The sequence below is a fragment of the Drosophila subpulchrella genome, chromosome 2R, assembly GCF_014743375.2.
Source record: "Drosophila subpulchrella strain 33 F10 #4 breed RU33 chromosome 2R, RU_Dsub_v1.1 Primary Assembly, whole genome shotgun sequence".
In the NCBI taxonomy this organism is placed as follows: domain Eukaryota; kingdom Metazoa; phylum Arthropoda; class Insecta; order Diptera; family Drosophilidae; genus Drosophila; species Drosophila subpulchrella.
In genome coordinates, this window is record NC_050611.1 from 7,410,412 (window position 1) to 7,429,125 (window position 18,714).

Consider the following 18,714-nt stretch of genomic DNA (forward strand, 5'->3'; position numbering starts at 1 on the left):
CGAACTGCAGATTTATAAAAGGCTAAAACAATAGAAACCACTTTAATTATTATGACATTGTTTGGCCAGTATTTTTTTTAGGTTTTTCAATTACATTTATAGTTAAAACACACACTTTCCACCTACATTTGTCCCATGAGTTTCTCTGCTTTTCTCTGCATTTTCCCCAGGGCTTTTCTTTAAATTTATTCCCCCATTTAAAGGCTTCGCTTATCCCAACGGAGTTTTTACTGCTCGATTATCGCAAACATTTCCCCCATCTATTGCAGATCCCACTCTATGACTTCTGATTAAATTTTATTTTATTTTATTTTTATACGTTCTTGCATTGCCGCCTGCAGTTGGAAATCCATTTGTCTTTTGCTACACTGCCCGAATTGATTGTTATTTAGCAATTTCCCGCAGGCTCTCCCTGCCGCCGAACAAATACTTTATGGCACCCCAAAGAATTCGCTCTCAAGTAAACCATTTCGAAAAGGCAGACCATAAACTGAGATGGAGGCTGCTGACTTCTTGGCGTTGAATGTTAAATGTTTAATGCAGGGGGCAACGTGGCGTATGAGTGATTTCGGTGTTTTTCCTTTTCGGAAGCTTGCTTATCCTGTGGCAAAAATGAAAATGGGGCAAGAAAATGGCACTGGGAATTTTTGGGTCTAAAGTAAACAAATCGAACCGCTGCCGGAAACGCGAAAAGTGCCAGGGCACACGACACCTCCGCTGGAGGCAGAGGGTTTCCCAATTTTTTTGTGGTTAAATATCTATTTGGGTCACGACATTGCAATTAGGCAATTTAATTAATCAAAACAAACCTTTCTCTTGGCCTGTTGGCACCTTTGACTATCCCCTCAGGTGTTCTCGTTTTTGCTTGGTCACCGAACTCGAGCAACCATCCAGGAAGTTTATGCTCCCTGGGCTGGGGGGGACACTACTTATGTATTTGATCGATAATTTGTATTACAAAAATAAAAAACAGCGCCGGCGGCCCACTTTCTATATACAGCGAGATAATTTTTTGCACTTGTACACTTTCTTTTTCCTTGTTTTCCGTTATTTTTAGATAATGTGAAGTGAAGCCGAAACCGAAACGCACAAAATTATTTGGTTTTGTTAGATATTTTTCATCGTAAAATTTGTGTATTTCAACCGCAGATACACATTTTCTGGCTACGGTCAGTGTATGATATTATTTGAAATATTTTCGTGCTCTGGGGTTTTCCAAACGCGGGTTTTCTGAATTCAAAACGAAACGATACGTTGAGCGCCTGGCGATTTTCCAACCGCTTTTCACATCCGATCCATGCGAACGCCGACGAGTGTTTGAAGCGATTTGGGTTCGGTTCGCCTCGGTTCGGTTTGGCACTTGGTGTCGGCGCTTTCAACTGTGACGTCACAGAAAAGCTCTGCCACGTCACCGTTAGCTTTTCCGTGCACTTTGGCCCCCGTCTCTGGGTACTTGATTTACCCACCATTTGTACTGTTTGTATTTTTCCTTTACGACTTTGCTTTGTTTATCTTTTTGCTGTCTCTGCTGACTTTGTTTTGTATGTTCCATCAATGAAGCATAAGGATGGTGGAGAAAGGGAGTGGAAAGGTGGGTGAAAGTCGGGTGGAAAGTGGGTGAAAAGTGGGTGGCAAAGACGCTTTAAGGATTGCAACGTTTTCATTTATTTTTTCGACCCTTTCTCTGGCGTTTCCTTTGTTTTGGTTCTGATTCTGTTGCGGTTTCGTCGACGTTGTTTATAGCGCGTGTTTTCCGATGGTTCTTTTATGATCAGAAGCGCTGACAGCCAGGCAATATTTAGAATTTGTGACGAGCATTATACGGCATTTTATTAATGTTTCGATTTCGGTAGAGAACGTGGGGTTGGGGTTTTACCCATTGCTCATGGCCCTGCTTTATTTTCCAATATATTTACATGTTTGCACAGGAAAAATTAAAAAAGAAATTGAAATGGTGCTATAAAACGGAAACGTATAAATGTTTAAACCATGGAATTAATTGGAAAACGCATATTTTTTAAAGAATTATTTATAACCTTGCCATTTCTAAATACATTTACCAACCTAAAAAAAAACAAAAAATGTAAACATTTTATCTTAAATAAATTTATAAATTAAATGCGGAAGGTTCTAGAATTTTTTCATTTTCAGAATCGAATACTAGCAATTTATTGTATTATTTTTCAAAATTCAGCGACCCAATAAATCTTCTATCATTTTTCGTTTTTGTGTATTCCATACTTCCACTGATAAAGTGCTCTCATTTCTCATTTGAATAGTTCCAAAGTGGATAGTTGTGACCCGACACACTTTTGCGCTGTTCACCTCGACTCGATTTGCCATTACCTAAATGACCAAACACATTTGCCAAATGCAGGAAATGCAATTGCCAAAAATAGCAACAATAAAGGCACCTGCTGCAACTGCGAAATGCAATTAATCTTCAGCGAAACCCGTCGGACAGACCGCAAACAATCTCGCCCAACGCAAACAAATCCCATCGAGGTCGCATATGGGTGAAGGCAAGGGTTCGTTATACTTTTTGTATCGCAACAATATGTCAAGATTTATGATGATTGAGCGAACGAAAAAGTCGTACAACGGAGTGAGAAGAATGAGTGGGAAAAGGTTAAGGCTTGAGGAAAATTCACTCAAAGTCCTTGAATAAAGCAAAATGGTGCCGGCCTTTGAACAGTTGGTTACTGTTTTCGTAGGGGAGTTTATGTTGGGAAAACAGTAGACACTTTCATAACTCAGTCCAAATAATTGGTCAGACAAATTGGTAATCGTTATTAGTTATAATGGTTATTATCTATCTATCTATTATCTTAAAAAGTAATAAGGTACCTGTAAAAGACAAATATATATGTTCAAATACTTATATTTCCTTGAATATATAAAACAAAATAAAATGCGCTTCTTATTTTACTTAAGCTTCATTTGCAAAACAAAAATAGGTACTTACTGAAAAATATTTTATTACAACAAAAAATTATATTTTTAAGTGAAGAAGATATTATACGATAAAATAATTTTGATATTAGACGTTGGAACGATGATATTATTATGGATTAATCATTTAGGTGCCTTAGAAACCACAAGATATATAAAATCATTTTTAAAGGCGTCTAAAAGTAGGCAGTGAAAAAATAATGATTTTATCAGACTTACGAATTTAAAATATATTGTTGCATACTTCTGGACACCTTTATAAGAGATTACAAAATCGAAACGTTTTTTAGCATCCTATTTTTTTATTTTTCAAAAAATTGTTAATTCTACCACTATTTTCATCATTATCTACGAAATATAGAGTTATAGTGTAATGACTGTTTGTTTCTGGTCTGGTTCGTGTCTCCTGCCACGTGGTTAAATACGTTGGCCTATATCTTATCAACAGAGGGTGTGCTTGTGTGGCACATTATCATAAGCCATGATTTATTTATAGAGGCAACCAGGTGGCACACCCATACGGCGAAACGCTCACGAATACGTATGGATTGCCTTTTGTCCTCGCTCAAGTTCGGAGAGCTGTCAATTGATTTACTTGACCCACATGGGCAAAAACTGAACTCGAACAGACGGGCCACACCCACTTAACTCACCGCCTCTCAAAGGACTGCCTTGCGGTTTCCCGCCTTTTCACTAATGCGATCAATATTTGGCAGATAAAAAGCGCGCAGCGCAAAGTTGGTGGTGACCCACAAGAAGGGTTTAAAGCTCGCTTAAGGGCCAATTGTTGCTCCTGACGGAGGGTTAAAAGCCGGCAAGCCCTCAGGTGTTGGTCAATTAGAAGAAAATTCATTTTCGCGGATTTTCCGGCAAACGAAAATTTATGTTAATTTATTTCGAAAAACTTTTTAATTAACCCACAAAACGTTGGATTGAGACCGCGCATCCCAACTTTTGGTCTTGCTGCCAAGTGGCGACTTGCCACCGAATATCGTACTCCGTATCTGTATCTTTTGCCTTCCGCTTTAATCTAGCTAATCTATGCAAATGAAATGCGCGCACCTGTCGGCCAGGAAGGTGGGAAAAACGGAAGGGAACTTTCCTCAGCTGTTTGCTGTGGCTTTGTTGGTCGCTTTGAGCTTGTTTTTCGGCTACAATTTGCCCCAACTTACCGTACCGCAAACGCTTAATTGCAGCCCAAGGGCTGTGGGTAAGTGTATAATAAGGAGCTTCGGGGGGATACGAAAAAATCATGTGGGCTGGTGCCACCGAATGAAGCTGTTGCTAATGATATTCATGAGTTTGTCTTCGGTCTGGTCATTTCCATTCGAAATCAGGGCGGAATCGAGTTTGTTTTCATTATGGAAGTAGGAAATTAAACTTTAAGGCGAGTTCCTACTACGACTACATCTGTTTAGATTACCATCATAGTTTTTTAGCTGGAACAAAAAACTTATACCCTTCTATAAGATAATACACCATAATTTGTAAAATATTAATATATTTACAAAAAGCGATTTAAAAAGAAAGTACTTATGTCCTATGCTATTGGTTTTTTCTTAAAGATCATGGGCTATACGAACATTATTAAAACAAAAACCTGGCAAATTAAAAATGTCACCACAGAGAGAATTATTCAAGTACATTATTCTTGAATTGAGAACATTCGTTCTTAAAAGCCGTGTAAGTACATTTTGGTATCAATGTTCTCAATATTAGAACGAAATGGTAAGTAGAGAAAAGTTAAATTGAGTTTATCTATAATCTTTTTGATAAGTAAACACCACTGACTGGACTAATACTAAATTTGTTAGATATACACACCGCCAATTCAACTTGATTCGAGCCAAATAAAAATATTTTCAATATATGTCATATTTATCATATATGACATGTTGCATGAATTTCCTATTGTCTTAAGGAGTGACCCTTAAATGTTTATGTATTTCCAAGCAGTTTTATGTGCATATTTCCAAGCTTGATATTTGCTAAGCAGAGCCAAGCTAATAGCTCTCAGACTGGGCTATATTTTTTCTACCGCTCCCATCTATCCATACCCCATAACTGTACCCATTTCCATATCCGGCACTAAGCAAACATCATCGCGGTCGGGGGAATCCCTTCCATCTTCCACTTGACGCGTTGCGTGGCCAAAGTGAAAGATAAATGGAGGCTGTAAAAGCAGGGCACTTCGCACAGAGCTCTCGGGGATCAGGGTTAAGAGAAGGGAAGCCACTTTATCATAAACTCAACAGGTTCGAATCCATCCCCCTCAGTCCTGTGTATATGTGTTGTCATAAAAGTTTCTGCGCTGATTGAATAAAAATTTCATTAAACGCACATTTTCTAGCAGCTTGAAGGCGTTTTTCCTCCGATCCATCTGAAAATCCTTTGGAGGGACTAGAGATGAGTTGAGGGAGCGAAGGCCCAAGGCTTTGGCTTTGGCTCGTCTGTCGTTTATTTTAATTGCCGGCATTAGACGTTCGTTGATAGGCCATAAAAAAGCAGTTGGCTCGACGGAAGCCGTCAAAGACAAAATGGAAGATGTTTCTCTAGAGAATTATTGCCGAGCAGATGATACTCTCTTTGAGGTTTGAAGCCCAAACTCATGAAAAATTATACATTCCTGATCGGCCCAAAGGTATTTCTGTGCTCCGTTCGGCTTTCACTTCTCGTTTTTTTGTTTAACGCGCCTCGTCGGCTTCATTTCCGTTTTGAAAAGGGCGTGATTGGAGAAAGGAAAAGGGGGAGTTGGTGAAAGTGCAAGGGGCGGAGTTAAGGGGACATTGTCATTCTGCTTTTGCGGTTGCTTATTCGGTTGTTAAATCGTTTTTATGACGTATTCTCCGCCGCCGAAAATTTACGCTCTGCGGTTAACTTTTCCCTTAGCATTTCCCGCCCTCATTTTCCATTTTCCTGTTCACCTCACCCCGTGCTAATCTCGGGCATTACTCAACCGTCTGTGTTAAGCTTTCGAGTGTTTGGGTAATTTCACAGATTTATGCAACTTTTTGGCGGGAAAAGAAAAATAAGAAAAGGAAGGAAGGAAGTGGTGGGGCTGGGTGAGGATTTCGCTCATTGCTTTCTTTTCTGCCAATTATCCTATAGAATGGTTTTATAGTTATTCTTGAATTAATCATCATTGTTATTCGAGCGGACTTTAAATTGGTTCATTATTGGACTCCTCCTTCAAGTTTTTAGAATATTTATTTATGTTTATTTAATGTTTTATTTATTTCAATTTCTTATATGGTTTATCTTGACCGGCATAGTCAAGAGTCAAGAGTGTCACAGTAATCTTCTCGGCCATACTTATCTCACATATTTTTAACCTTTTATCTATAGATAATATTTTTAAATTAATACTTTTTTCAATATTGTATATTTTTTTCATAGTTTTTGTTATTTATGTTATAAAAAAATGACAAAATAAAAATGTCACGAAACTTCAGCTGAAATAAAATATTTAAAAAATAAAAGTATAATTTTGTAGTATATAGTATAAGTATAAGTATAGTATGACATGTTTCATGAATTTCCTATTGCTTTAAGGAGTGACCCTTAAATGCTTATGTATTTCTATGTGAATATTTCCCAGCTTGATATTTGCTAAGAAGATTCATTTCATCCATGACTGATTTTGAAGTGAAGTGGGGGAATGGAAGATGGCAAGGAGCTAGAACTAGATGAACTAGATGATGAACTTAATTGCGTATCGATTAATTAGGTGTCCACTATTTCAAATTGCCTATGATTGGGTCCTGTTTTGCGGACTCAAATTTTCCATTTATCTTTTTAAAAATGTTGCGACCTTCTCCCCCTTTTTTCTCCTATTTTTAATACTATCCATTCTCGTTCTTCACTGTTCCTACACTTTTATCAAGCTCAAAAATGCAATATTTTTGAATCAAGGCGCCATGTGTTCTTCCTCTTCATGAACATGAGTCTTAATTTTCCTGAGCTGGTAACACCTACATTTATGTTTATTTACACGCACGAGTAAGGTATTATGTAGAAAAGCGCCCCCTAGTCGTGTACTTTAATTTAACATTTTTGTTAAAGTCGAGTGGCTTCGCGTCGTTGGGATTTCAAAAATATTTTCAAAAAATATACAATTATGAGATATATGTATGTCACAAAGTTTTAAAATCTTGTTAACAAAAAACAGCCCTGAAGCAGGAATATTCCAAATCTCCAAGCTGCCAACGTAACAGAGCAACTGAACTCTTTTATTTGGAGAGATCTAAAAAAGGGGAAGCCTTCTTAGTGGAGACACGAGTTGAGCTAAATCTTGTAGCTAGGACGACAACCAAAGTTGGTGCTACCAGATCAGGAAAAAAATGGATGAGAAGGAAAACATGGCGCGTTGATTCAAAAATATTGTATTTTTTTAGCTTGACAAAAGTTATAGAGCAGAGAAGGGATAATATAACAAAAAGGAAAGGAAAAGGCAGAGAAAGTTGCAAGCAATTATAAAGTGATCAACGGAAAATTTGCATCTGCAAAACAGGTCCAGGCGTAGGCAACTTAAAATCGTGAAAGATAATTTTATAAACTGTATGCTGAAACTAAAAATGACATAACATCCTGAATATGGTGAGATTTTTAAAGATTTGTGCGTGCGTTTATACAGTAATACTCATCGTCCACTAGTTAGTCAGTTAAAATAGCTATTATAACTATATGAATCTTTCAACTAAAAGTCATGGCTACACCTATTGTTTTTGCACGATTATTTGCACCATGGCAACGCCAATATCGCACAGAAAACCATAGTAATACTTGGAAAACGAGGTAAACACTTAATTGTCGCGACTCGCGAGCTAATTTCCGAGCACACAACCTGTGTCGAGACGGCTGGAGAGATAACGATACACTGGGAAAAATATCTGAGATCAAACATGGAGATACGAAAAAATATTTTGGTACTTTTGTGGTTTAAATCTTAATTTCTAAAACATAAATAAAAATATGAAAACTTTCGTTTTGAATTTTAGTTATCTTTCTTAGGCATAAAACAACCAATTATAATCAGAGATTACTAATTTCTATAATATTAAACATTGTTTTTAAAAACCTTTCTAAATCTTAACAGAACTAATTGTAATAAAATGTGTAGAGTTCTTCCTGCACCCACAAAAAACCACTATTTTCTAAAAGAAGCCGCAATATTTTTTTCAATGCAGGTGAGCACAGGTAAATGGATCTCTCACGGGGTTTTTCTCTGGTTCTCACTCTCTCTCACCTTTTCGTGGAGTTTCTTGCTCTCCAGGTGAGCGCTCTCCCTGCCTCTTTTAGTGCGCGTCACAGGTAAAATTCAAACGGTGCTTCGTAACGTATTTTGCCCGGATCACCACCACCGCAACAAGTGCGCAGGTGCAAGCGGGACGCCAGCTGGAGCGGCGCGAAAGAGACGGCTAGCTGGTGTGGGAGATCGTTGGGAGAGCGGGCTTGTGGCGCAGAGCGTGGCCCAAAGGCCAAGCGAGGCCGCTGGAAGAGTCGGCGTCAGTTGCTCAGCGCGTTTACCTGTCGACAGACGTGTTTTTCCCCCAAAGAAAAGGAAAACCGCGTGCCCCCTCTCGCTCCCTCCCTCTGCGTACGTGTGTGTGTGAGTGGAGTGCCTGCTGTGTCTGTGTTTGAGTGTATATTCAATTAATTACAAAGGCAAAGAAGCAGCTATGTGAATTGAATGAAAGAAAGCCAGTTGAAAAGTATGCAAAAAAGCTGCGTGATACAAAAGGCAAGGGGTGAAGAAGAAGAAAAAGAAGCGGCAGTGTAAAAGGTGATTAATTCACTTTAAGGTGCAATTAAACAGCAGCCAAATAAGCAACAACAACGAGAGGGGCAGCAGAAGCAGAAGCAGCAGCAGCGCAAGGTGCAGACAAGGTGAGGTGAACTTGAAGTTTTTCTTTTCTTTCTACTTCAGCACCCCCTCCCCCCTCGAACTACCTCAAAAAAAGAAAATTATTCAACAGCAAAAATATTTAATGAGCATGGGTATCTGTGTGTACAGGTAAGAGTTCAGGTGTGTGTGTGTGTGGCATTTCAAAATTGCACTTGAAAACGGCGAGGTGGAAAGAGAAAGACCAGATAATGACAATGAGAAGAGGGAACAGAAGAATCAGTACAAAACGGTATAAACGTGATTCTTTTTTCCAGCCATGGGATTGTGGGAATTTTCCGAAAAGGGGGAGGAACAGGCTGGTTGGCCTCCAATTTTTTTCCATTTTTTTTTTGCCCGATCCCATGATGCTGCAACTGTACACGCTCTGTTTTCCTCTGATCCATTGGCGACATTTTTGAGAAACTATAAAAATAAAACTGAACAACAAAAACATCAAAGAACACAAAAAAGAAAAACGTAGAAAAAAACGCAAATCTGGCGCAATTGGCAAACCAGAAAAACAAGCAACAACGACCAAGCCAAGCGCTTAGATTGCCGGCCTCAAGTTACGACGATATTCCAGCAGCGCTTGGCTTTCGATCGTCGCCGTCATCGTCATCGCGATCATGATCATGTTGCGGCTACGACTACGGCGATCGTTATTATGCTCTTTTCACTGAAGAGCCACATTCCGGTTTAGCATTTTTTCAGCCCAGCCAAACACAGGCAAACACGGCCAGCTAAAAGCCAATCCGCACAATCCGTCCACAAAAGCATCCCCGAAAACCCACACAAATGCGCCCAGCGATTCGAAGCCAGGCCCATTCTCACATTCTCAGGCCCCAAGTCCATTTCCAATTGAAAAGCCAAGTCAACAGATTCCCCTCATCCCCTCGATCTCTCCCCGCCCCCCGCGATTCACCTCTTTCGATCGCTTTTAAACGTGTTCCCCCCGTCTAAAGCACACAGCGAAAAACCCAAGTCTTCCGTATTTATAGAGATTGAGCTACTATCTGTCGCTGCAAAAGATTTATAGGGATTTTATAGCTGAAAGTCTAATTTGTTTTTGAGATACAAAGAACTGTATGATCTTCAATACATATTTGATCCTAATGTGTTCGTAACATAGTCATAGTTATAAGTGACTCTGTTAAAGTTTAACTACGTCCAAGAAAAGATCTATTAAACTTCTAAAAGATTGTTTGAATCCAAACAAACTCCTCCAAATTTTTAAAACATTAATTTTCTAGATCGTGTTGCACCCAATACGACCATCATTGAATATATATAACATATAAATGAAGTATAATAATTGATTTATTATTTGTATAGTTTGTTTATTATATATTTGAGTAATCTTCAGTACAACCATATCAATAACTAATATATAATAACATCATGTTAAAGTGAAAATCTATATAAAACCAGATATTTTATATGATCTCTATCGATGTATCACATATTTTTTTATAAAACATATTAGGATACTAAGAAAGCACTCCTAAGGCACCATGGGTTTTTAAATTGTTGTTTACAATAAAAAAATTAAATTTGTATGTTTTCAGTAATAGATCTATTTTGAAAATGAAAATATTTAAACAATTTTCTCACATTTTTCTCTGTGCAGCAAACAAGCAGCAACAACAAAACGTTGTAAAAAGGCAACAAAGCCAGTTTTTTTTTAGTTTCAAGCCTTGTTTCTGTGGTTGTTGTAGCTGCTGCATTCCAGCGATCGCTGTTGGGTTGATTTTGTTGCCTTGGCAACCAGGAATGCCAGCCTCTATCCCCGTCTCCCTTACACCGCGTGCACCCATCTCTTTCGCTCGTTCTATCTGGTAGTTTGGGTTTTTAGAAATTCCAACGCAACGAAAACGAAAAGTGTGAAAAGTGAAGCGAGGCAGACAAACGTCGAACTTAGAGGCCCCAAACTTGCTATCTCTATCTCGTTCACCTTTGCTACCCGTCTCTCTCTATATCTCATTATCCCTCTCTCTCTCTCTGTGATATGTCTTGCTCCCTCTCGCTTAGCACCCCCGAAAAAAAAGAAGAGTATGAGTTTTGGAACCTGCACGTTTTTTACGTATAATGTGAGGTCAGTAACACTTTTGTTTCAAACATTTATCACGCTCCGTTTTGGCCGAGTGCGTGTAACGCTTATGACGTCGAAAACGTTGCCAACCGTTTAATGAACTCGACATGATTGACAAGCCATTTACAATATTTTTTTTGGCCGAATGAACAGTTAAATTAGTCGGGCATCTTTCTTTGTTTCTCTAATTTTGGGGTCAGAGATATTTTACTTAAGATTGTAGGATTAGGATGGGTATTTCGGTTCAAGTTAATTAATACTGTCTATGAGACCTTCGGTTTTCTGCGGGAAGAGTTTCTGTAACTTGGCTTATAACCGAAAAAATATCTTTTTTTAAACAAACACCTCAGATATTTTTCAAACAATGCTCCCAACCAATTTAACGCTTGACATTTACATTTCTGCATATGAAGCACTGTAAGTCCTTCCTGGAAACTGCGAGTGAAACCCAACTTTTCACCGGGCGTGTCATGTGCGCCCACATTTTGAGTTTCGAAACCGGCTGCCTGATGTTGACAAACCTATTTTCTAATTTGTTTTGCATTTCACTGAGGCAGCAAAGAGAGAGAGAGAGTGGGTGGTGGCAGGGGAAACGTGTTTTTTTCACGTCCAAACGAAGCGTGCGAGATTTTATTTAACGCTTCTGGCTCTCGAGAGGGGGTTTTCAGGTTTGTAAGAGGGTTTTCAGGGGGGTGCTCAAAGCCAGCTGCGTGTTTACAGATATTTTTGCGACGCTTTTTGGCCGGCCCGAAATGAAATGGGCCCGGCCCACAACTAGTTGCTCCCTAGCTCCAAACACACGTGCAGACAGCCGCGCCCAAAACGCAAAGCCGCACCCCTTTCCACCCACAACCCCCAACCCCCCTTTGTTACCACAACCCTCCGCCCATGCACACTATTGTCCACGCGCGCTTTTCACAAACAAAAAACTGGGAGAGAACCAAATTTGCGTTTGTTTGTTTGCTTCAGCTTTTTTCGAGTGAGTTGCCAACTTTCGTCAGGCGGGTTGTGGGGGTGAAGGGGGCAGTGGGGAACCAGGATTTACAGATGGCAGGGTAATGGTAGGTCATGCATACATGTGTAAGTACAATCATTACGCGGGACCCCTCTAAGTTTACAGTCCAACCTCCCTACAATTAACAAGCAACTGTTATTTGATTATGATGATAGGGGTACAAAGAAGAATATCATCTTATGTGATGATCCTAGCTATTCTTACGAATTTTTGACATTCTATTACTTTTATGTGATTTTAAAAAGTGGCTTATATATTAATAGGATTTTAATCGGATATGTTTTAAGAAGTTGTATATTTTATGATATCAATATACCAATAAAATCTAAAGCAAGTTTAATATTGATAGCATGTTTCTCACAATTTCTAAAGTACTACCTTTATCACATATTAATCCTTTATTCTTCTATTTATATCCCAGATAATTTTAAGTTGGGACATGTCAAAGCTTGAGATAGACCCATAAAAGGTACAAAGTTTAGTTGTTAAAGGCATTTGCTTCTCCATTTTACAAAGAAAAAACTCTTTTTTTGTGATGATCCTAGCTATTCTTAGGTATTTTCAGCATTTTATTACTTTTATGTGATTTTAAAAAGTTGCATATATGCATTTTTTTTTCATTTTTCTACATTTCTTTTCAAATATCTTTGCTTTCTTAGAAAGGCAACAACAAAATCTAAAGCAAGTTGTATATTGATACCATGTTTATTACAGTTTCTAAAGTACTTCGTCTATCAAAAATTAATCCTTTACGCTTCCATTTATGTCCCAGATAATTTTAAGTTGGGAAAACTCAAAGCTTGAGATAAACCCATAAAAGGTACAAAGTTTAGTTGTTAAAGGCATTTGCCTCTCCATTTGATTCCATTTCGGAAAAACAATCACCTTAGGGAAGCATGACTATATGTGTGGGATCTCTTTCGTTGCCATTCCTCCGGAAGGGGGTTTTCCCACTTCCACGTTTGTCATGCAGGCAAAGGGAACCCACTTATGTGTCACTGTGTGCGGTTGGCTCTGTGTGCGTGTTGGGGCAACCGTTTGGTTTTTATGTCTTTTGTAAAATTTTATTTAATTTTTGAATCTTTTTTTCTCGTGAAAAGTTTAATATTTGTTTTTCATGCTTGCGATTTGCATAATTTGCACAGAAACACACACAAAGACGAGCGAACACACACAATCATGACCTCCATTTGCGGACTAGCAATATACCTGCAGGGTCTGCTGGCGAAAGAGACGGGTATACAGCGAAAGAAAGAGAGGGGAGATACTGTAAAGGGAGGATAAGCAAGGATGTCTCCGCTCTGCTCACATGCGATATATTTTATGAATGCAAATCCCTGTTCATTCGGATTTGGTTTACTTACTTGCGGGCGGATTTCTCCCTCCTATCTCCTTTCTCCGTTCTCCTTTCTCCCCCTTGATCTTCACTTTCCCTTTCCTTGTGTCCCAACCCCCCTTTCTCCATGTGTGTTACTGCATTTTCATGTGCACATGTGGGCGAATCACTTTTTTCGTTCGCTGTAGTTCGGCTTTTTATTCATTCATATCGCATTTTCATTCATGCGAATTCTGTTCAAAAAAATCTGTATAAATGAAGCGAGAAGATTCCTTAAAAAATACCCTGCATAAGTGGTTCAAGTTTATTTTTGGAAATATTTGTATTTGAGCTACCGTATTTTTTATAAATAACCAGAATTCTACCATTATTGTATTTAGATGTAAAAGGAATATATCTTTTAATAGTGATTTGAGAAGGATTTCTTTTAATTTCAAGCACTATGTGTGTGTGTGTTTTAGTTTGTAGGTTTATGAACATACATATTATAATACATTTCCAGTATTGGAATAAAACGATTGAATCTTTATAAGGTCTTGCATTTCCAGCATATACCCTCCATCTGTGAGGTTGAATAAAACGGAAACTGAACACTGAACTGAACTGAATATTTATTATTATTATGTTTTTGGCTTGCATGTGCTACCTGGTCCTCCGCCCACCACCCACAGCTTACAGCCCACCCACCGACCACTCATTTCCCGCTTTCCACTTCCCCTCCCCGCCGGAAAGTTGCCCTCATTCTGGCGAAATCGTTAGGACTCGGTGCGCTTTTTTGTTCGCTGCCTTTCTTTATTTATTTTTATTGTGTGGCGCGGCTTAAATGCGCTTTGCAGATATTTTATGCCTGCCAACTGCCTTCGGAAGAGGTGGAAATATTCCCTCCGCCTCCCCCTCGCCCCTTTCCCTGCTCCCAATGGGTAAGGATGTGGGCCAAATATGCTTATTTGACACACATCCCCATTCAGCTCCTCGCAGCATGCAAATATCCCCCTTTTGCCGGCTTCCCTTATTGTTTGCATATAGAATCAAAGTTTTTTGTGTCTGAATTATCCAGCGACACGGCGCACACACACATGTGCTGTTCAAAAGAGTTTGGCTTTCTGCCACGCCCCTCTTTCGTATTTTTGGGGGCGGGGGCTAAATATTTACCGCTCACCCCCTGATGGAAAATTCTCTTTTACCCTGACAAAGCAATTTTAGTTATTTTGCCGCAATTGAGTTTTGCTCGTTGCGGTTCTTTTTTCATTTTATATTTTTTTATCATTTTACGCCATTTTGGTTAAACCTTTTCATTTGAAATATTCGTTTGCTTTGCAGTTTTTGGTAGGGCGATAAATGGAATAATTACTAGTAGGCGGAGTGTATGAAAAGCATTATATAAATTCATTCATTTACGTGGTTGTGTTTTGATACACATTTAATTCTGCAGAACATTATTCCTGATTAATTCCATTGAAATACCTTGCGAAAAGGAAAACATTCCCCAAATTAATTGGCAAGCCATTTCGCATTAAAATTCTCTGCCTCCCTTGATAGATTGTCCACTTCGCTTCCTTTATTATCGCATTATTAATTTCCTGAACCATTCAGGCGTGATTTACTTCAATGCCAATTTAAATATCATTAAAACGTAATTGTAATTTAAAATTAAAATAACGCCCGCAGGACGATGGTGCCCAATGAAGGGCAAACAAAGGAAGTGCCAACGGGGCGGGTACTTAATCCTTTTTGGGTGCGTTCAGTGATGTTCACATATGATAGGTCTGGACCCCTCTTAGACCCCCCTTTCCGGTGGGAGGGGGGGGGGGGGCTCTCGACCCTCGACCCAACCTAATCTGTGCGTGTGCAGAGTGATGATATGCAGGCGCAATCCTCTCCTGAAAATTGCCTCCGAAATCCTTCACGCTTCATCAATTCGCATTATTGTTGCTATTGTTGTGTGTGGGCCCATGTGTGGGTGGCCGGGGGTGTGTTTGCTGTCTGTCAGGGTGTGTGTAACGGGGCTTTTCCACATTGAATTGCTAATAAATACAGCTGTCGGCGGAAGAATAGTGATGCAAAATGGAAAGGCTTTACAAAACGACCGCTTTAACTAAAAAAATTGGATTTTGAATAAAAATGCAATACATTTTGTTCACATGGCATTTAAAATATGATTTTTGTTATCATGTATTTAGTATCTTTACTTGGATTATCTTGTTTTAAATAGGTATTGACATTGAAAATTTCAGGGATATAATGTTCAGATGTACCTATAGGGGGTGTTCAAAATATCTTTTTGTTCGAAGTTCGGGGGAAATCAGCATAAGTACGAATTTCTGAGATTTCTGTGACAGCCTCGATAATGAATACTTAGATTTAATATTAAATAATTATTTGGGAACAATAAAAAAATAACCAAATTTGAAGGTTTAAAAAAATGAGTTTTTAAACTTAATGTTCTTTTTGAAATTAAGGCCCGTTTTCTCGTCCAAAACTGCATACATTTTCATGGTTCATTAAGCGGGGCTTCCCATTATTACAAACCGATCTTAAGTATTGATAGTTTTAAAATATTTTGTTTAACTCTTCTATGGTAAGGTATGCTTTCGAATGACAATACGTTTATTACTTTTTCAAAAGATGGCCTAGTTGGTAATATAATAATACTACTTTCGATTTAACCGCAGCTGTGTGAGTGGCCGTGTGGATAAGTGGTAACAGAAGCCGGGCCATGACGCACATGGCGGAAAGAGACCACAACTCTTCCGCGACCCCCCCTGAACAACCAGCCGCAGCCGACGCCCCTGCCAAACGTACTTAAGCGAATTGCGTATTTATGTGTGTAATCGCAACTCATCATGTGGGGCGGTAGTTTGTGGGGGGCGGGGTCGGTTGGGGCGGCATTCCACACACATAAGCACACACACAGCGGGACTTTCGTTATGGACTGATGGATTTCGTCTGTTACCTTTTCGCATTACGAAAATGTCGCTCGGTTTCTGCTTGTTTGACTCTTGTCTGCCAGCCTGATCTCCTCTTACCACTCCCCCATAAACCCCCCAAAAGCCCACCAAAAAGCCCCGAAAACCCCCTTTTTCCTCCATTTTTGGCGTGTCAGAAGTTGCTGCGATTTATTCGGCAGCCATTTACATATTTTATTGTCAGCTAATGTCGCAGCGGAGTGAAGGTGCAAAGGGGGCTTACGAATGTGTGGTGGGTTGCCTATTTCTAGTGTGCCATTTGCACAAGCATATTTCAGGATAATTTACTATCGGATTAGAAGTGGAATACTCGTAATTTGAGAGCAATTTACTGCCTAATGATTCGGGAAGAGCATGTTAAATGTATGAGCTGCAAAAAAGTTACCTGATAAAAGTATGCATTAAAATTAATAAAACATTTAGATTGCTCTGCGAAACTCTCATAAATAATAAACAAATTGTAAACTCTGAGCAATTAAGCTACCATTTTGCAATTATATTGCAATTAAACTGGCATTGTATTCATCGCCTAGCAAAACTTTCCTGAAGTTGAATTCAAAATGTTTCGTTGTCATCACTTTTATCTGTATGTCTTTATCATTCAACGTTTATCTGAGCAATTAAATAACACAGAGAGGTAAATATATATGTTGACCAGAAAAAGTTGCCTTTGCCAACTATTTTAGGTTCTTTATATTATCCAAAGTTGCGAACGAAACAAATTTCATTTTCATTTGCCAACATTTTTGCATAATTATTTGAAGATGGCCAACACACATTTCGGGGCTGTCATCATCATGCAATCATCCCTTTTTCAACGCCCCTAATCCCCCCCATAAGTACATAAAAAGTTTGCTCGAAACAACACATTTTTCTGCTTTTTGTTTTTGTTTAATTAAATTGAAAATGTTTTCCGCTGAATTTGCTGGCCATGCGAAAATGCCAGGCATTGGAAAGCCTGTAGTTTTCGGGTTTTTCCTTTTGTTCAGCTGACTTTGTCTGGGCTTTTGGCTCTTTTTAATAAACCAAATCGATGTCTGAGCTCGAGTAATTGAACAAATTGCCACAAAATGTGGGCTGGAATTTGGGCAGCGAAAATGGTTTTCCAAGAGGGTTTTCCTTTGCTTGAAAATTGCTTTTGAATGCGAGGCGCGTTCAAACAGAAAAGCGTTCTTTTTTTGGTATTCAGCCACTTAGTGATGACCTTCGAGGTAATCCAAGCGTTGCGTATACGCCGTGATGGACGCGGTGGCGTATGCTCATTCAATCATCCGCCGATTCATTGACAAAGCTGTCAATGGCTATTGATTTATGAGCCCTGTTCAAGCGGAATCCCGGCCTCCTTCCTGTCGAAAAACAGCTCATTCGGAACGCCACAGTCTGCCATAATTTGTGGTCCTTTTGGCCCAAGATTGAGTCCTGTCTTAACGACATCGCTTCGAAGTCCTTAGCTCAAATGATTGCCACATTGAGGTGACTGCTAATTACCTTGCCTCTGCCATTTCAGGCATTTTGTTGCCCTAACCGCACGCTCAACACGCAAATAATTGAGATGAGCCCCCTTTTTCCTCCCCCCAACCCCGCTGGGTAATTCCGATTGTTGTTTGGCCAAGCGTAAGACTCTTTGTGGCCAATAGATAGCCAGTCAAGATACAGATATAAATCGCAGATACAGATACAGATGCAGATGCAGATACAAATCCATGGGCACAGAGATTTTATCCAAACAAGACGTGATGTTGTGCTGCCGCCACTTAAACTGATGATATTGCCTGCACTAAAGATAATTAGTTGCCAAAGTGTCTAATGTAGCAATTATTCTGTTTAGCTGGTTGGGCAATTATGTCGCACAAAGCTGATGTTGCAAATATCAGAGTTCAGGGTGGACAAAGTCACTAATTTGCAATTAGGTTTGATTAGTATATAACGGCTGCAGTTAGGCAAGCCCTACGAGTTTGGATTTAAAGAGTCAAAAATCATTAAACATGGCTAGTTTCTTTATTAATCAAGAACAACCCAACAAGAAAGCATTTTTGAACGCTTATAATTTGAAAAATAATGTCTGCTGCTAGTTAGTTAGATTAGTTTAGTTTTAATTTTTCATACGCATGTCCATTGAAAAGTTTTAAATTAACTTCTGTTTAATACATTTCATAGATTCCGTGTGTAAATAATTTCCAAAACTTAAACTTTCGAAAAAGCCATTTGTAGATTTTATTTGCCAATTTTAGGCAATTTTCACCATATGATTTAATGGCTGGCGCCTCGTCGAAATGGCCGCAACGATTTTAATTAGTTTGCAGCCTGCAGGTGTTATTTTCGCGCTCTTGCTGTACATTTGCCAAATTCCCACACAAATGCATTCGTTTGCCATATTGTGTGTGGATGGAGCATTTGCCCCTGCGGCACTTGGCAAATGTGCAACGACCACAACAACCATGACAGCAACGGCAACAACAATTGGAACATGTC

At 39.1% G+C, this 18,714-nt stretch overlaps 2 protein-coding genes across 4 annotated transcripts in view; one reads left to right on the forward strand and one right to left on the reverse strand.

Annotated features, from left to right (window-relative positions):
• Window positions 1-1,304, reverse strand: part of LOC119550073 (GTP-binding protein RAD) — a 31,143-nt gene extending 29,839 nt beyond the window's left edge. For all 3 annotated transcript variants that reach the window (XM_037858541.1, XM_037858539.1, XM_037858540.1), the window contains exon 1: window positions 810-1,304. The gene's annotated coding sequence lies outside the window, so the exon portion shown is untranslated. The remainder of the gene's footprint in view (window positions 1-809) is intronic.
• Window positions 1,305-8,475: 7,171 nt separating this feature from the next.
• LOC119549712 (apoptosis-stimulating of p53 protein 1) overlaps window positions 8,476-18,714 on the forward strand; it is a 40,009-nt gene continuing 29,770 nt past the window's right edge. Inside the window, exon 1 of the mRNA XM_037857945.1 lies at window positions 8,476-8,838. The gene's annotated coding sequence lies outside the window, so the exon portion shown is untranslated. The remainder of the gene's footprint in view (window positions 8,839-18,714) is intronic.